This window comes from Moschus berezovskii, chromosome X (assembly GCF_049115385.1).
Source record: "Moschus berezovskii isolate FMDL1 chromosome X, NW_MosBer_1.0, whole genome shotgun sequence".
NCBI classification, from domain to species: domain Eukaryota; kingdom Metazoa; phylum Chordata; class Mammalia; order Artiodactyla; family Moschidae; genus Moschus; species Moschus berezovskii.
Window position 1 is genome coordinate 18749057 of NC_142488.1, and position 16246 is coordinate 18765302.

A 16246-nucleotide genomic window follows, 5' to 3' on the forward strand; every position below is an offset into this window, starting at 1 on the left:
AACCTTTTTAAGAGACTTCTGCTTCTTATCAGGATGTAGAAGAATGTGAAAGCCCTTCAACTCCTGGGGTAACAATAAAAACAAGGACAATATAAAAATTATACTAAATGAAAGGAAGAGACTACCTTAATTAAATAAATTCCAGAGAAAAATGGACCTTTCAGAGTGAGCAGAGAGCTGTGACAGCTTCCATAGCTGGGAGCCTGCTCTAAGTACTGATGAATGGAAGAAAGAGCCCTTCATAGAGAAACTTCACAAAGACGGGGAGACCATCAGCCAAGCTTTGAATAAGATGATGTATAGAACAGTCTTTTGGACTCTGTGGGAGAGGGTGAGGGTGGGATGATTTGGGAGAATGGCATTGAAACATGTATATTATCATATGTGAAACTAATCGCCAGTCCAGGTTCGATGCATGATACAGGATGCTCGGGTCTGGTGCACGGGGATGACCCAGAGGAATGGGATGGGGAGGGAGGTGGGAGGGGGGTTCAAGATGGGAAACACATGTACACCGGGGGCAGATTCATGTCAATGTATGGCAAAACCAATACAATAATGTAAAGTAATTAGTCTCCAATTAAAATAAATAAATTTAAAAAAAAGATGATGGGTGATAGGACAAAAAGGGATCTGGAAGGGTCCCCAAGCAAACATAGATCACTTAATGTAATAATGCTCTGGCCTCACACCCACCCCTGGAATTCTGCCAAGAAAGCCACAGTGAATGAAAGGCTCAAAAGTAGATTCTGGGGCTCTGCCAACACTGAATCCAAAGATACCAGAAAGCAGCCCCACACCTTCTCTGCTCAAATACTGAGAGAATCAAAAAGGCAGCAGAGGGGCAAGAGGTTTGGGTTGGGCTAACCAAGGTCCGTCTAGTCAAGGCAATGGTTTTTCCCGTGGTCATGTATGGTTGTGAGAGTTGGACTGTGAAGAAGGCTGATCGCCGAAGAATCGATGCTTTTGAACTGTGGTGTTGGAGAAGACTCTTGAGAGTCCCTTATACTGCAAGGAGATCCAACCAGTCCATTCTAAAGGAGATCAATCCTGGATGTTCATTGGAGGGACTGATGCTAAAGCTGAAACTGCAATACTTTGGCCACCTCATGCGACGAGTTGACTCACTGGAAAAGACTCTGATGCTGGGAAAGGTTGGGGGCGGGAGGAGAAGGGGACGACGGAGAATGAGATGGCTGGATGGCATCACCGACTCTGTGGACATGAGTTTGAGTGTACTCCGGGAGTTGGTGATGGACAGGGAGGCCTGGCGTGCTGTGATTCATGGGGTCGCGGAGAGTCGGACACGACTGAGCGACTGAACTGACTGAACTGAACCACAAGTAAACTGAGTCTAGTTAAAAGGAGGGTCCACCATCGGATAAATGGATAAAGAAATTGTGGTACATATATTCAACAGAATATTACTCAGCCATAAAAGGAACACATGTGAGTCAGTTCTAATGAGGCAGATGAAGTAAGTCAGAAAAACAAATAATGTATATTAATGCATATATATGGGATCTAGAAAGATGGTACTGGTAAACCTACTTACAGGCCAACAATGGAGACACAGACATAGAGAACAGACTTATGGACATGGGTAGGGGGAGGAAGGAGAGAGTGGGATGAATGGAGAGAGTAACATGGAAGCATATACACTACAATGTGTAAAACAGACAACCAATGGGAATTTGCTGTATGACTCAGGGAACTCAAACCAGGGCTCTGTAACAACCTAGAGGGGTAGGAAGGGATGGGAGGTGGGAGGGAGGTAAAAGAGGGAGGAGACACATGTATACCTATGGCTGACTCATGTTGATGTATGGCAGAGGCCAACACAACACTGCTTCACAATTTTCCTTCAATCAAAACAAAAAGGAAGGTCCATTCCCAACCCAGCTACCCTTCAGGAGAAATATGAAAAACACCAGTCATACATGTTCACTGCCAGACCTAAGAGAGGGCTCAGACATTCAGGCTAATAAAAGAAAACAAACTGAAACTATATGTCAGTCTCCACCGTTCTTGTAGATAAAATGTCCAGAATATAGTAAAACTATGAAATAAGCATATGAGCAAGAAAATGTGGCCCATAATTGACATAAAATAATTATCAGAACCAGATACAGAATTGACTATGAGTAAATTTAACAGAAAAGAACTTTAAAGCAACCATTGTAAATACATTATTTCTATAAATATAATGCATGTGTACATGTGAAATAAGATATTTTGTAAGAGAAATGGAAATTCTCAAAAACCAAATGAATATAAGTCCTAGAACTGGGTGAAATAGATGAGGGAGATTAAGAGGTACAAACTAACTTCCAGGTGCAAGATAAATGAGTCATGGGGATGAAATGTACTGCAGTGGGAATGTAGTTAATAATTATATAATATCTTTGTATGGTGACAGATGGTAACGAGATTTATCATGGTTATCATTTTGTAACATACAGAAATATTGAATCACTATGTTGTACACACGGAAATAACAGTGTTCTAGGTCAATTATACTTCAGTTTAAAAAATGACACTGGGTGGAAACGCATCAAAATGCTAATGGAGGTTATATCTGGGGGGTGGGGATTGAGTGATTCCTATTCTTTATGCTATTCTTTATGTATTTCTAGTTGCCTGCAATGAACACATATTGCCTGTAAAATTAGAAAGAAGACAATAAATGCAAAAAAATAAAAATAAAGAAAAGATCAAATGTCAATAAACAAACAAGACCCTGAAGGATATTCAGACTCAGGTGACAATGAGCATTCCAGACCAAGGAAACAGCTTTAACAAACACCCACAGGGGACAACAGGCTGCTGCTCTTAACAGCTGAAGGCAGTTGACAATGGCTAGAGGGCTGTGAACTAGGGGGAGCAGGATGGGAGGTAAGGCAGGGCCAGGCTTCTCAATCAAGGGACTTCTACTGAGAAGAACTGAGAAGTCACTAAGTTTCACATTTTACTCTGAATCGCTCTCCCAGATTCCAGTTCTTCCCAAGAAGCCTTCCCCAAATACCATCATTTAAGATGACATAACAATGGTGGTTGGAGTTCTCTGCTGGGAAGTAGAAGGACAATTAACGTTTATGCAGCATCTCCTGTGTCCTAGGAACTATGCTTTTTACCTTATGATATTCTTTTTTAATTTTTAAGACCATCTCATTAATTCCCATTAACCTCATTTCTTCCACGGTGGTTCAATCCATGGTTTTGTGGGCTATAAACAGCAGAGTCATTTTGAAATATTTCTCAAACCATTCCAAAGTTAAATGCTTTGGACAAAGTTAAATGCTTTAGATAACCAACTCCCAGTCATTTAAGAGCTATGGGCAGCATAAGTACAACGGAATATTACTCAGCCATAAAAAGAATGAAAACAGGAACAGACTCACAGATTCTGAAAACAAACTTATGGTTACCAAAGGGGAAGCGTAGGGGAGGGCAGGGGTAAATTAGGAGCCTGGGATTAACACACACTGCTATATATAAAACAGATAACCAACGAGGACCTACTGTATAGCACAGGGAACTCTACTCAATATTCTGTGATAACCTATATGAGAAAAGAATGAATATATGTATATGTATAACTGAATCACTCTGATGTACACCTGAAACTATTTTTTTTTGTCACTCAGTCATGTCTGTCTCTTTGTGACTCCATGTCCTGTAGCCCACCAGGCTCCTTTGTCCATGGGATTCCCCAGGCAAGAAAACTGGAGTGGGTTGTCATTTCCTTCTCCAGGGGATCTTCCTGAGCCAGGGATCAAATCTGGGTCCCCTGCATTGGCAGGCAGATCCTTTACCATTGAGCCACCTGGGAAGCCCCACACCTGAAACCAATACAACACTGTAAACCAACTGTATTCCAAAAATTTTTTTAAAAAGAGCTATGGGCTGGGAAAGACTGAAGGCAAAAGGAGAAGAGGGCGGCAGAGAATGAGATGGTTAGATAGTAGCACTGACTCAATGGACTTGAATCTGAGCAAACTCTGAGAGATAGTGAAGGACAGGGAAGCCTGGCATGCTGCAGTCCATGAAGTCACAAAGATTCAGACACGACTGAGCGATTGAACAACAACAACATGGGTGACTTTTTGGCTAAATCATGAGTAGTTTTTCTTATTAGCCATAGTTTCTACAGACTGTGCCGGTAAGTCACTTTTTCACTTGCTGTACTGTCTCCTGCAATCTGTTTTCCCAGGAGGTAAAACATGATGATTTAATACACATATACACTGTGAAACGATTACCACAGTTAAGTTAGTTAACACATCCACCATCTCACATACTTTTTTTGTGTGCTGAGAACACTTAAGATCTACTCTTGGGAGAAAGTATTTGCAAACAAAGCAACTGACAAAGGATTAATCTCCAAAATATACAAACAGCCTATGCAGCTCAACATCAAAAAAAACCACCCAATCAAAAAATGGGCAGAAGACCTAAATAGACCTCTCCGAAGAAGACACACAGATGGCCAAGATACACATGAAAAGATGCTCAACGTTACTAATTAACAGAAAAATGCATATCGAAACTACAATGAGGTATCACTTCACACCTGTCAGAATGGCCATCATCAAAAAGTCTACAAATAATAAATGTTGGAGAGGGTGCAGATAAAAGGGAACCCTCTTGTACTGTTTGTGGGAATGGGAAAGGTTGGGGGCGGGAGGAGAAGGGGACGACGGAGAATGAGATGGCTGGATGGCATCACCGACTCTGTGGACATGAGTTTGAGTGTACTCCGGGAGTTGGTGATGGACAGGGAGGCCTGGCGTGCTGTGATTCATGGGGTCGCGGAGAGTCGGACACGACTGAGCGACTGAACTGAACTGAACTGAACTGAAATCGATACAACCACTATGGAGAACAGTATGGAGGTTCCCTATAAAACCAGAAGTAGAACTACCCATATGACCCAGCAATCCCACTTCTGGGCATATACTCTGAGAAAACTGTAATTCAAAAAGACACATCTACTCCACTGTTTACTGCAGAACTATTTACAGTAGCCAGGACGTGGCAGTAATCTAAATGTTCATCCACAGAGGACTGAATAAAGAAGATGTGGTACATATATACAATGGAATATTACTCAGCCATAAAAGGAACGAACTGCATTATTTGTAGAGACATGGATAGACCTAGAGACTGTCATACAGACTGAAGTCAGAAAGAGAAAAATGATTATTGGATATTAACGCATGTACGTGGAAATCTAGAAAAATGGTATAGGCCATTTTATTTGCAAAACAGAAACAGACACACAGACACAGAGAACAAACACATGGACACCTGGGGGGGAAAGGAGGGGATGGATGAATTGGGAGATTGTGATTCACATATATACACTGCTATGTATTAAATAGATAACTAATGAGAACTTATGTATAGCACAGAAAACTCTACTCAGTGCTCTGTGGTGACCTAAAGGGGAAGGAAATTCAAATAGAGGAGATACATGTATACATATAGCTGATTCACTCTGCTGTACAGCAGAAATGAACACAACAATGTAAAGTAACTAAACTCCAATAAAGATTAGTTTACAAAATAAATTGAATTAAAAAAAGATCTATCTACTCTCAACAAATCTCAAGTATACAACACAGTACTACCAACTGTACAGTCACCATACTGTACATTACATCCACAGAACTCATTTATCCTATAACTAAAGTTTGTACCCTTTGACCAATATCTTCCCATTTTCTCTATCCACCAGCCCTTGGCAATAATCATTGTTCTCTCTGGTTCCATGAGCTTGAAAATTTTAGATACCGCAGATAAGTGAGATCATGCAGTATTTGTCTTTCTGCATCTGGCTTATTTTACTTGGCATAATGTACTACAGGTAGGTACATCTGTGTTTTTCCAAATGGCAGGATTTCCTCCTTTTTTATAGCTGAATAATATTTCATTGCATATACATATACACACCACATTCTCTTTAGCATTTATTGTTGACCAACACTTTGGCTGTTTCCCTATCTTGGCTATTGTGAATGATACTGCAATGAACAGGGGACTGCAGATATCTATTTGAGATACTGATTCCATTTCCTTTGGATATATACCCAGAAGTGGGGCTGCTGGACCATATAGGAGTTCTAGTTTTAATTCTCTGAAAACCTGCATACTGTCTTTCATAATGGATGAACCAATTTACATTCTCACCAACACTTAGGCGGTATCATGGTTTTGATTTGTATTCCCCTGACGATCAGTTATGGTGAGCATTTTTTCATATATCTCTTGACCATTTGGATGTCTACTTAGAAAAAAATGTCTATTCAGGTCCTCTGCCTATTTCTTAATCAGATTGCCTTTTCTATTGAGTTGCATGAGTTCTTTATATATTTTAGATACTAATCTCTTATCAGATAGATGGTTTGCAAGTAATTTTTTTCCCACTCTGTAGACTGCCTTTTCATTTTGATTAGTTCCTTTGCTGTACAGAAGCATTTTAGTTTGATATAGTCTCAATTGTTTATTTTGATTTTATTGTTAATGTTGCTTTTTTTGCCTGTGCTTTTGATGTCATAGCTAAAAAATTCAGTGTCAAGGCTAATGTCAAGGAGTTTTTCCCTATGTTTTTCTTCTAAAAGTTTCATGGTTTCAGACCTTAGATATAAGACCTGGATTCAAGTTAATTGTTGCATATGATGTAAGCTGAGGGTCCAATTTTATTCTTTTGAATGTAAATATCCACTTTTGCAGGCTTCTCTTGTGGCTCAGCTGGTAAAGAATCTGCCTGCAATTCAGGAGACCTGGGTTCTATCCCTGGGTTGGGAAGATCCTCTGGAGAAGGCAAAGGCTACCCACTCCAGTATTCTGGCCTGGAGAATTCCACAGACTGTATAGTTCATGGGGTCACAGAGTGAGACACGACTGAGTCACTTTCACTTGCAATATTGTACCTAAAGGGCTTCCCTCATAGCTCAGTTGGTAAAGAATCTGCCTGCAAAGCAGGAGACCCCGGTTCAATTCCTGGGTTGGGAAGACCCCCTGGAGAAGGGATAGGTTACCCACTCCAGTATTCTTGGGCTTCCCTTGTGGCTCAGCTGGTAAAGAATCCGCCTGCAATGTGGGAGACCTGGGTTTGATCCCTGGGTTGGGAAGATCCCCTGGAGAAGGGATCAGCTACCCACTCCAGTATTCTGGCTGGAGAATTCCATGGACTGTGTAGTTCATGGGGTCGCAATGAGTCGGGACACGACTGAGCCACTTTCACTTTCATCCACTTTTGCCAACACCATTTATTGAGAAGACTCTCTTTTCTCCATTATGTAATCCTGATGCCCTGTCAAAGATTAGTTGACTGCATATGCATGGACTTATCTCCTGGGCTCTATTCTGTTCTACTGGTCTGTGTGTCTGTATCACTTCATTAGTATCATACCATTTTGATTACTATACCTTTGTGATACATATAGTTTCAAATCAGGAACTATGATACAGCTTTGTTCTTCTTTCTCAAGATTGCTTAGGCTATTTGGGGGTCTTGTGTGATAAAATTCTATATGAATTTTAGGATTTTTTTCCTATTTCTGTGGAAAATGCAGTTGGGATTTTGACAGAGATTCTGTAATATTTTTATATCATACTAGGTAACCTCCTCATTTGAATTAAGAAGTGAAAGAAGGAGATAAATGAAGAAGGAACCAAACTTTTATTAACAGCCATCTAGCTGCTGGGAGCTATGCAGGCCACTTGCATATGGTGTATCTATTTTAATCCACACCATAGGATCTTCATCCTGGTACCTTGTCAATATCATATTGCTGGTAAGTGATTCAAAGATCAAAGTTAATGCTCTTCTCACAACCCAGAATGACTCCCTATAAAGCAGTGGTTTCACGCAAGGCTGGTTTTGTCCCTAGGGGACACCTGTTAATGTCTGGAGACACCTTCAATTGTCACAACTTTAGCTGAGGTGGAGTGGCTACTGGCATCTAGTGTAGAAGGACTGGGAAGTTGCTAAACTTCCTACAATACATAACACGGCCTCCCAAACAGAATTATGCAGCTCCAGATGTCAGTAATGCAAAGCTGAGAAACTTGCTGTATATTAATCAACACTGAATTTGACTAAACACACTATTCTTTCCCCTACAAATCTCTACATTCAAACAAACTTTGTCTCATTCAAAATCATCACCTCAGAGGACCATATACTTATCCCATGCTAACAACACTTTTATCAGCATTGCTTTATGAAATTTCTTCCTTTAAACTATCTTCTTTGGTGGCAAAATCTCTGCATTTTCCAAGTAGTTTTGATATCTAGAAATGGTCAAACATTTTCTCTTAAACGTAGTAAAAATACAGATGAACAAACTACACAGTAAGAGTCACAGTCACAGCCAAGCACCAGCTTCATGCCAGTATTACTCTCTGGAATTTACTGCATGGCAACTGTTAGTACCCATTCTACATATGAGGAAGGTAAGGCTTCAGGAGATTCACTGGCTTGATCATGGCCATGAAACTTAAGTATAGGAGTTGGAATTCAAATCCAAACCTGTTTTCCTTCAAAGCCCAAAGTAATGATACTGATTTCCTATAGGCCATATTAGCTGACAAAACAATTCTAAAGGAAAAATCTCCCCCCACCCAATGATACAATGGTATTCTGAATAATGGCAGCATTGTCAAAGGCAGAATACTGCAGCATGATTGATTTGAAGAGAACAGTTCACTTGTCTATGTAAGTTCAAGTGTGTAATATGTACACATGTGATTACATTTTTAAATCACTCATTAACTTGAGTCACTGGTAAGAGCTCTCTCCTTCTTTAGCACAAAGCCCTTCCACTGACATACAAATAAGTCAGTAAATGAAGGAAGGACAAAAGAAAGGGAATTGCAGCAGGAACTTGACAGAAAAGGAAGATAACATACGCTCAAGGATACCAGCAGGGAGGAAGGAGGACAGATAGAAGTAACTTCTCTGGATAAAAATTTTTCAAAAGGAAATTATGTATTATTGGCCAGGCCACTGCTCAGAAGATATAAGATCATCTATTTCTCAGAAAAAAATGCAACTGGTCTTTTGGTATAAAAAGTGTTGACTATGAAAGTGGCTTTAATATTCAGCTACTGTCTAATGCCCTCATCATATATGAAAAAGTGAGACATAAAAGTATGGCCCAACAGATGCTGAGTAAATTGCGTTGAATTCCATCTCCAGGTGTATGGGGCAAACATATCCTTTCCAAAGGATCAAGGAGTGCCTGGTACCCTTGCCAGCTAGACCTCTAGAACGTTCCAAAGCATCTTAAACACCTAAGATGATATGACCATCCTTAGCATCTTAAATACTTAAGATGACATCTTTGCTTTGCTATCTAGTTAAGGGTTTCTATATCTGTAAAGCAAATGGTTTAGCTTTGTATGCTTTTTTGTATTTTATAGAATTTAAGATGTCATTATTTGATGGCTCAATAAGAAAGAAAAAATCTATTAACTAAATCATGACCAAGTATTTCAGTTCAGTTCAGTTCAGTCGCTCAGTCGTGTCTGACTCTCCGCGACCCCATGAATCACAGCACGCCAGGCCTCCCTGTCCATCACCAACCCCCGGAGTACACTCAAATTCATGTCCACAGAGTTGGTGATGCCATCCAGCCATCTCATTCTCCGTCGTCCCCTTCTCCTCCCGCCCCCAACCTTTCCGAGCATCACAGTCTTTTCCAGTGAGTCAACTCGTCGCATGGGGTGGCCAAAGTATTGCAGTTTCAGCTTTAGCATCAGTCCCTCCAATGAACATCCAGGGTTGATCTCCTCTAGAATGGACTGGTTGGATCTCCTTGCAGTATAAGGGACTCTCAAGAGTCTTCTCCAACACCACAGTTCAAAAGCATCGATTCTTCGGCAATCAGCCTTCTTCACAGTCCAACTCTCACATCCATACATGACCACGGGAAAAACCATTGCCTTGACTAGACGGACCTTGGTTGGCAAAGTAATGTCTCTGCTTTTTAATATACTATCAAGGTTGGTCATAACTTTCCTTCCAAGGAGCAAGCGTCTTTTAATTTCATGGCTGCAATCAGCATCTGCAGTGATTTTGGAGCCCAAAAAAATAAAGTCTGACACTGTTTCCACTGTTTTTCCATCTATCTCCCATGAAGTGATGGGACCAGATGCCATGATCTTTGTTTTCTGAATGTTGAGCTTCAAGTCAACCTTTTCACTCTCCTCTTTCACTTTCATCAAGAGGCTTCTGAGTTCCTCTTCACTTTCTGCCATAAGGGTAGTGTCATCTGCATATCTGAGGTTATTGATATTTCTCCCAGCAATCTTGATTCCAGCATGTGCTTCTTCCAGCCCAGCATTCCTCATGATGTACTCTGCATATAAGTTAAATAAGCAAGGTGACAATATACAACCTTGACGTACACCTTTTCCTATTTGGAACCAGTCTGTTGTTCCATGTACAGTTCTAACAGTTGCTTCCTGACCTGCATACAGGTTTCTCAAGAGGCAGGTGAGGTGGTCTGGGATTCCCATCTCTTTCAGAATGTTCCACAGTTTATTGTGATCGACACAGTCAAAGGCTTTGGCATAGTCAATGAAGCAGAAATAGATGTTTTTCTGAAACTCTCTTGCTTTCTCCATGATCCAGCGGATGTTGGCAATTTGATCTCTGGTGCCTCTGCCATTTCTAAAACCAGCTTGAACATCTGGGAGTTCACGGTTTACATACTGCTGAAGCCTGGCTTGGAGAATTTTGAGCATGACTTTACTAGCGTGTGAGATGAGTGCAACTGTCCGGTAGTTTGAGCATTCTTTGGCATTGCCTTTCTTTGGGATTGGAATGAAGACTGACCTCTTCCAGTCCTGTGGCCACTGCTGAGTTTTCCAAATCTGCTGGCATATTGTGTGCAGCACTTTCACAGCATCATCTTTCAAGACTTGAAATAGCTCAACTGGAATTCCATCACCTCTACTAGCTTTGTTTGTAGTGATGCTTTCTAAGGCCCACTTGACTTCACATTCCAAGATGTCTGGCTCTAGGTCAGTGATCACGTTATCGTGACTATCTTGGTCGTGAAGATCTTTTTTGTACAGTTCTTCTGTGTATTCCTGCCACCTCTTCTTAATATCTTCTGCTTCTGTTAGGTCCATACCATTTCTGTCCTTTATCGAGCCCATCTTTGCATGAAATGTTCCCTTGGAATCTCTAATTTTCTTGAAAAGGTCTCTTGTTTTTCCTATTCTGTTGTTTTCCTCTATTTCTTTGCGTTGATCACTGAGGAAGGCTTTCTTATCTCTCCTTGCTATTCTTTGGAACTCTGCATTCAGATGCTTATATCTTTCCTTTTCTCCTTTGCTTTTCGCCTCTCTTCTTTTCACAGCTATTTGTAAGGCCTCCTCAGACAGCCATTTCGCTCTTTTGCATTTCTTTTCCATGGGGATGGTCTTGGTCCCTGTCTCCTGTACAATGTCACGAACCTCCGTCCAGAGTTCATCAGGCATTCTATCAATCAGATCTAGTCCCTTAAATCTATTTCTCACTTCCACTGTATAATCATAAGGGATTTGATTTAGGTCATATCTGAATGGTCTAGTGGTTTTCCCTACTTTCTTCAATTTAAGTCTGAATTTGGCAATAAGGAGTTCATGATCTGAGCCACAGTCAGCTCCTGGTCTTGTTTTCGCTAACTGTATACAGCTTCTCCATCTTTGGTTGCAAAGAATATAATCAATCTGATTTCGGTGTTGACCATCTGGTGATGTCCATGTGTAGAGTCTTCTCTTGTGTTGTTGGAAGAGGGTGTTTGCTATGACCAGTGCATTCTCTTGACAAAACTCTATTAGCCTTTGCCCTAAGTATTTAGAGGTCACCAATTGTAAGATAACAAATTTCAGCATTACTTTAAAAATATAAAAAATTCTTCATCTTAGAAAGGAAGAAATAAGATATGGAATTATCTTATATGTTACTTTTATGTCTTGCTTCTTTGGCCTAACATTATGTTTATAAGGGGCTCCCAGGTAGCGCAGTGGTGGAGAGTCTACCCGCCAATGCAGGAGATGTGGGTTTGATCCCTGGGTTGGGAAGATCTCCTGGAGGTGGCAGTGGCAACCTACCCCAGTACTCTTGCCTGGAGGATCCCACGCACACAGGCGCCTGGCGGGTTGCAGTCCATGGGGTTGCAGAGAGTCAGACACAAATGAGCAGGCACGGACACACACACATACACACATACAAAGTATGGCCTTACAATTCCAAGAGGCCTATGGCTTAATTTAGTTGCCCATCAGGCAAACAAAATAGAAGCTCAAGCTTTCTGGGCAGAGTTCCCTTGATTATGCCATGATATGAAACCAGTGTATGTAGAAAACTGGGTTCAAACTGGGGAGTTCTGGTTCCCAAGCTCTTATTGACCAGCTGCTTTCTTTTGGGCCCTTGCCTTTCTTTCTCCTCTCTAAAATAAAGGATTGAGACTATATGATTCCTTATAATTGCACAGATTCTGTGGTTTTCTTCATTGCCAGGAAAACAATCACCACAAACACATATCTTTCTTTTGCAACATTGTTTTAGGTCCCTGGAGGTAAATGGACTAGGAAAGTAGTGCTAGTAAGTCAGACACAGAAAGACAACTATTGCATGACATCACTAATACGCAGAGTCTAAAAAAATGATACAAACGAACTTACTTACAAAACATGAATAGTCCCACAGAGAAAACAAATTTATGGTTACCAAAGGGGAAAGGGGGAAGGGATGAATTAGGAGATTGGGATTAACATATATATACTACTATATATAAAATAGATATAAGGATTTACTGAATAGAACAGGGAACTATACATATTATAATAACTTATAATGGAAAAGAATCTGAAAAAGAATATATATGTAATCACTTTTCTGTATACCTGAAACTGACATAACATTGCAAACCAACCATGTTGTTTAGTCTCTAAATTGTGTCCGACTCTTTGCGACTCCATGGACTATAATCCGCCAGGTTCCTCTGTACATGGGGCTGTCTAGGCAAGAATACTGGAGTGGGTTGGCATTTCCTTCTCCAGGGGATCTTCCTGACCCAGAGGTCGAACCCACATCTCCTGCATTGGCAGGCAGGTTCTTTACCACTGAGACACCTGGGAAGTCCCTGTAAACCAACTATACTTCAATTAAAAAATAGACAAAAAAAGTAGGGTGATGTCATCATTTTCCTACCCTTTACAAACATGTAACAAAAATGGTTCTTTATCTAAACATATGAATTAATATGGTGAGATCACACAGCAAACATAAACAAAAGAAACAAAGAAAAGGAGGCTGTGGTTACTGCAGAGACACAAGTTCTCTCCATCTCTCCACCTGAGCAGGGGCCTGGCTGGGCAGCCCAGAGGTTGAGGATGAGCTGACTGCTGTAGGTTCTGGAACAAGCTTGCAGTCCCTTTGGCGTGTGCTGGATTCAGTATCATTCATCTTATATTCCCCCACACGTTTCTAGGGCCCAGAGAGTATCTTCCTCTCTCCATCCTTAACTTACTCACAGAACGATACATCAGATATTCCAATACACGTGTCACACATTCAGTCTCCCCTTCCACTTTGCTGAACAGTTCAACGTTGCCAGGGCTGGCAGTCTGGACTCAAAGACGCAGGGAGTAGAATAAGAGTATACTCCTGCTCTTTGTCAGGCCAATTGTGTTGTTTTTAAACCCAGGACTTTGATTCTGTTGTTGTTCTTCCAGACCATGCCTCTGCCTGCTGCCTTGATACCTAGTCGGATCTTCTAGCTGCTTCAGTTCAGTTCAGTTCAGTCACTCAGTCGTGTCCGACTCTGCAACCCCATGAATCAGCACTCCAGGCCTCCCTGTCCATCACCAACTCCTGGAGTTCACTCGAACTCATGTCCATTGAGTCGGTGATGCCATCCAGCCATCTCATTCTCTGTCGTCCCCTTCTCCTCCCTCCCCCAATCACTCCCAGCATCAGAGTCTTTTCCAGTGAGTCAACTCGTCACATGAGATGGCCAAAGTATTGGAGTTTCAGCTTTAGCATCAGTCCTTCCAATGAACACCCAGGATTGATCTCCTCTAGAATGGACTGGTTGGATCTCCTTGAAGTCCAAGGGACTCTCAAGAGTCTTCTTCAGCACCACAGTTCAAAAGCATCAATTCTTCGGCGATCAGCCTTCTTCACAGTCCAGCATATGTAATAAAGTCCCGTCTGTAAAAGTAACAGCCAGTAAAAACTGTTCATAAAGGTTCCGTGCCACTGGGAGTAAAGCAATTTAAGTGCTCAGTGGAAATGGGAAGTACCTTTGACTGGGCTTCTGAATGCAGTGAAGGGGAAGCTGTCAGGAAAACATGCCTGTTCAAGGCAGCATGATACAGGAGCCCTTGGCATCCGACGGTGCAATCATTCATCACTGTCAACCTTTAGTAACACTAACGGCCATGATTTGTTCCACTTCCTAAGAGTTAAAGGTCAACTGTAATGCAGGAAAATTCATTATTTGTTTAACACTGATATTCCCTTTTATAAACACACACTACCTCCATTAACTTTCTCAAAACAGTACATGATGCCAAGTCCTACTGTGACTCTGCTGACGGGTGGCCAAGTTATACCTAAAGCAAAGATTCAGGACCAGACTGCATGGATATATGAGGCAAATATTGTAGTTCCACAGAAAATCCCTCTTTAGTTGGAGAAAATGAGATTCTTGGCAATGAGGGGCCTGACCGGCCTCAATACATATTTGTGGTGATTGTTTTCTTGACAGTGAAGAGAACCACTGTCTAACAGGACAGAGGTCCCCAGCCCCCAGGATTTAATGCCTGATGATCTGAGGTGGAGCTGAAATAATCACAGAAATAAGGTATACAATAAATGTAATGTGTTCAAATCATCCCCAAACCATCCCCCCCAACCCTGCTCCATGGAAAAGTTGTCTTCCATGAAATGGGTCCCTGGTATCAGTAAGGTTGGGGACTGCTGTACAGGGGACAATCAGACTAGAAGGAGAAGACCCAACATCAGAAAGGTGGTTGTCCAGAGAGTAATCCCAGCCATTCCACTTCCAAATGGGAAACGTACATCATCTTGGAATCACTTCATCTTGCCATGCTGGGTTCTCCTAGATACTGATTTTCCATTTCAGAACACATTTTATTCTTTTATTATTTTGAGTGGATGGTAATCAGACTATTTCATTCTGCTTGACAACCAGTACATCTGCTTGGTCTGGGAAAAGACTTGGTGGTGAGTGATTTATTTATTTATTTTATGTTTATAAACACTTTATTCAGTTCATTAAAGGGGGTGAGTTCCCAGCTAAACAGATACAGGTGGGGTATTCCTGGGTTAACACAACAGCCAGTGGGTTACATGGGACCAAGCACCAAAACTGCAGAGTCAGACCTAGCAGAGACCTGAGACGAGGGTGGGCCACTGACTGCTGTCCCCTTCTCCCAGCAGGGCACACTGCAAGGCACGTCTTAAACTTCATACCATTGCACTGACATCAGGGGAACAGATGTTAAAGAAGTGGAACTGGGTGCTGATGCACCTTAACTGCTGTCACTTTGCACATCACCAAGTAGCATGTGAACGAGACTTTGTGAACATTCTGGTCACGGTGAGCCCTAGGGTGCTAAGACTTCTTTCCCCCTTGGTGCCTCCTCGCCTGTTTTCATTCCCACCTGACTTCTTGACCTTAAGCCACACACCCTGGTGTCCAAAGTCTCACGTACACAACAAAAGTCTCTCAGCTGACAATACCTCTGCCCAAAGCAGCGTTTCATGCAGAAAGTCTGTGACGTCAAAGAAAGTGTCTCTTGCGAGCTGTCCCCTGGGAAGAGGTCATCTACCCTGACCAATGCCTAGTAGAAAGTGAAATTTACAAGACAGATATAGGGAGTGGAATATGGATCACAATTGGAAACAAACTCCACGAAGCTGTTGTCTATGGGGACTGGACCAGAAAATGACCCGTCTACAGATGATCTCACGTGAAGACTACAAAATTGTTGCTCACATATTATTAGAAACATATTGGAGCTTACAGCTGATAATCTGCAAACTGCTGAATAAAACGCTGCCCACAGGTAGGAAATGGTCAGCATCGAGTTCAAATCCCTCTAAACCTCAGGAAAAATGCTAGCTTGGAAGGGCAGTTGCAAGACCTACAGTCTTACAAGGACAAGAAAGGCCTGCCAGGATGTCAGAGGTTCACACACAACAAGTTTAATT

At 41.6% G+C, this 16246-nt stretch overlaps 1 protein-coding gene across 1 annotated transcript in view; it reads right to left on the reverse strand.

Annotated features, from left to right (window-relative positions):
• The window catches only part of MAP3K15 (mitogen-activated protein kinase kinase kinase 15), a 153190-nt gene that overhangs the window by 65500 nt on the left and 71444 nt on the right, over positions 1–16246 (reverse strand). The window lies entirely within an intron of this gene.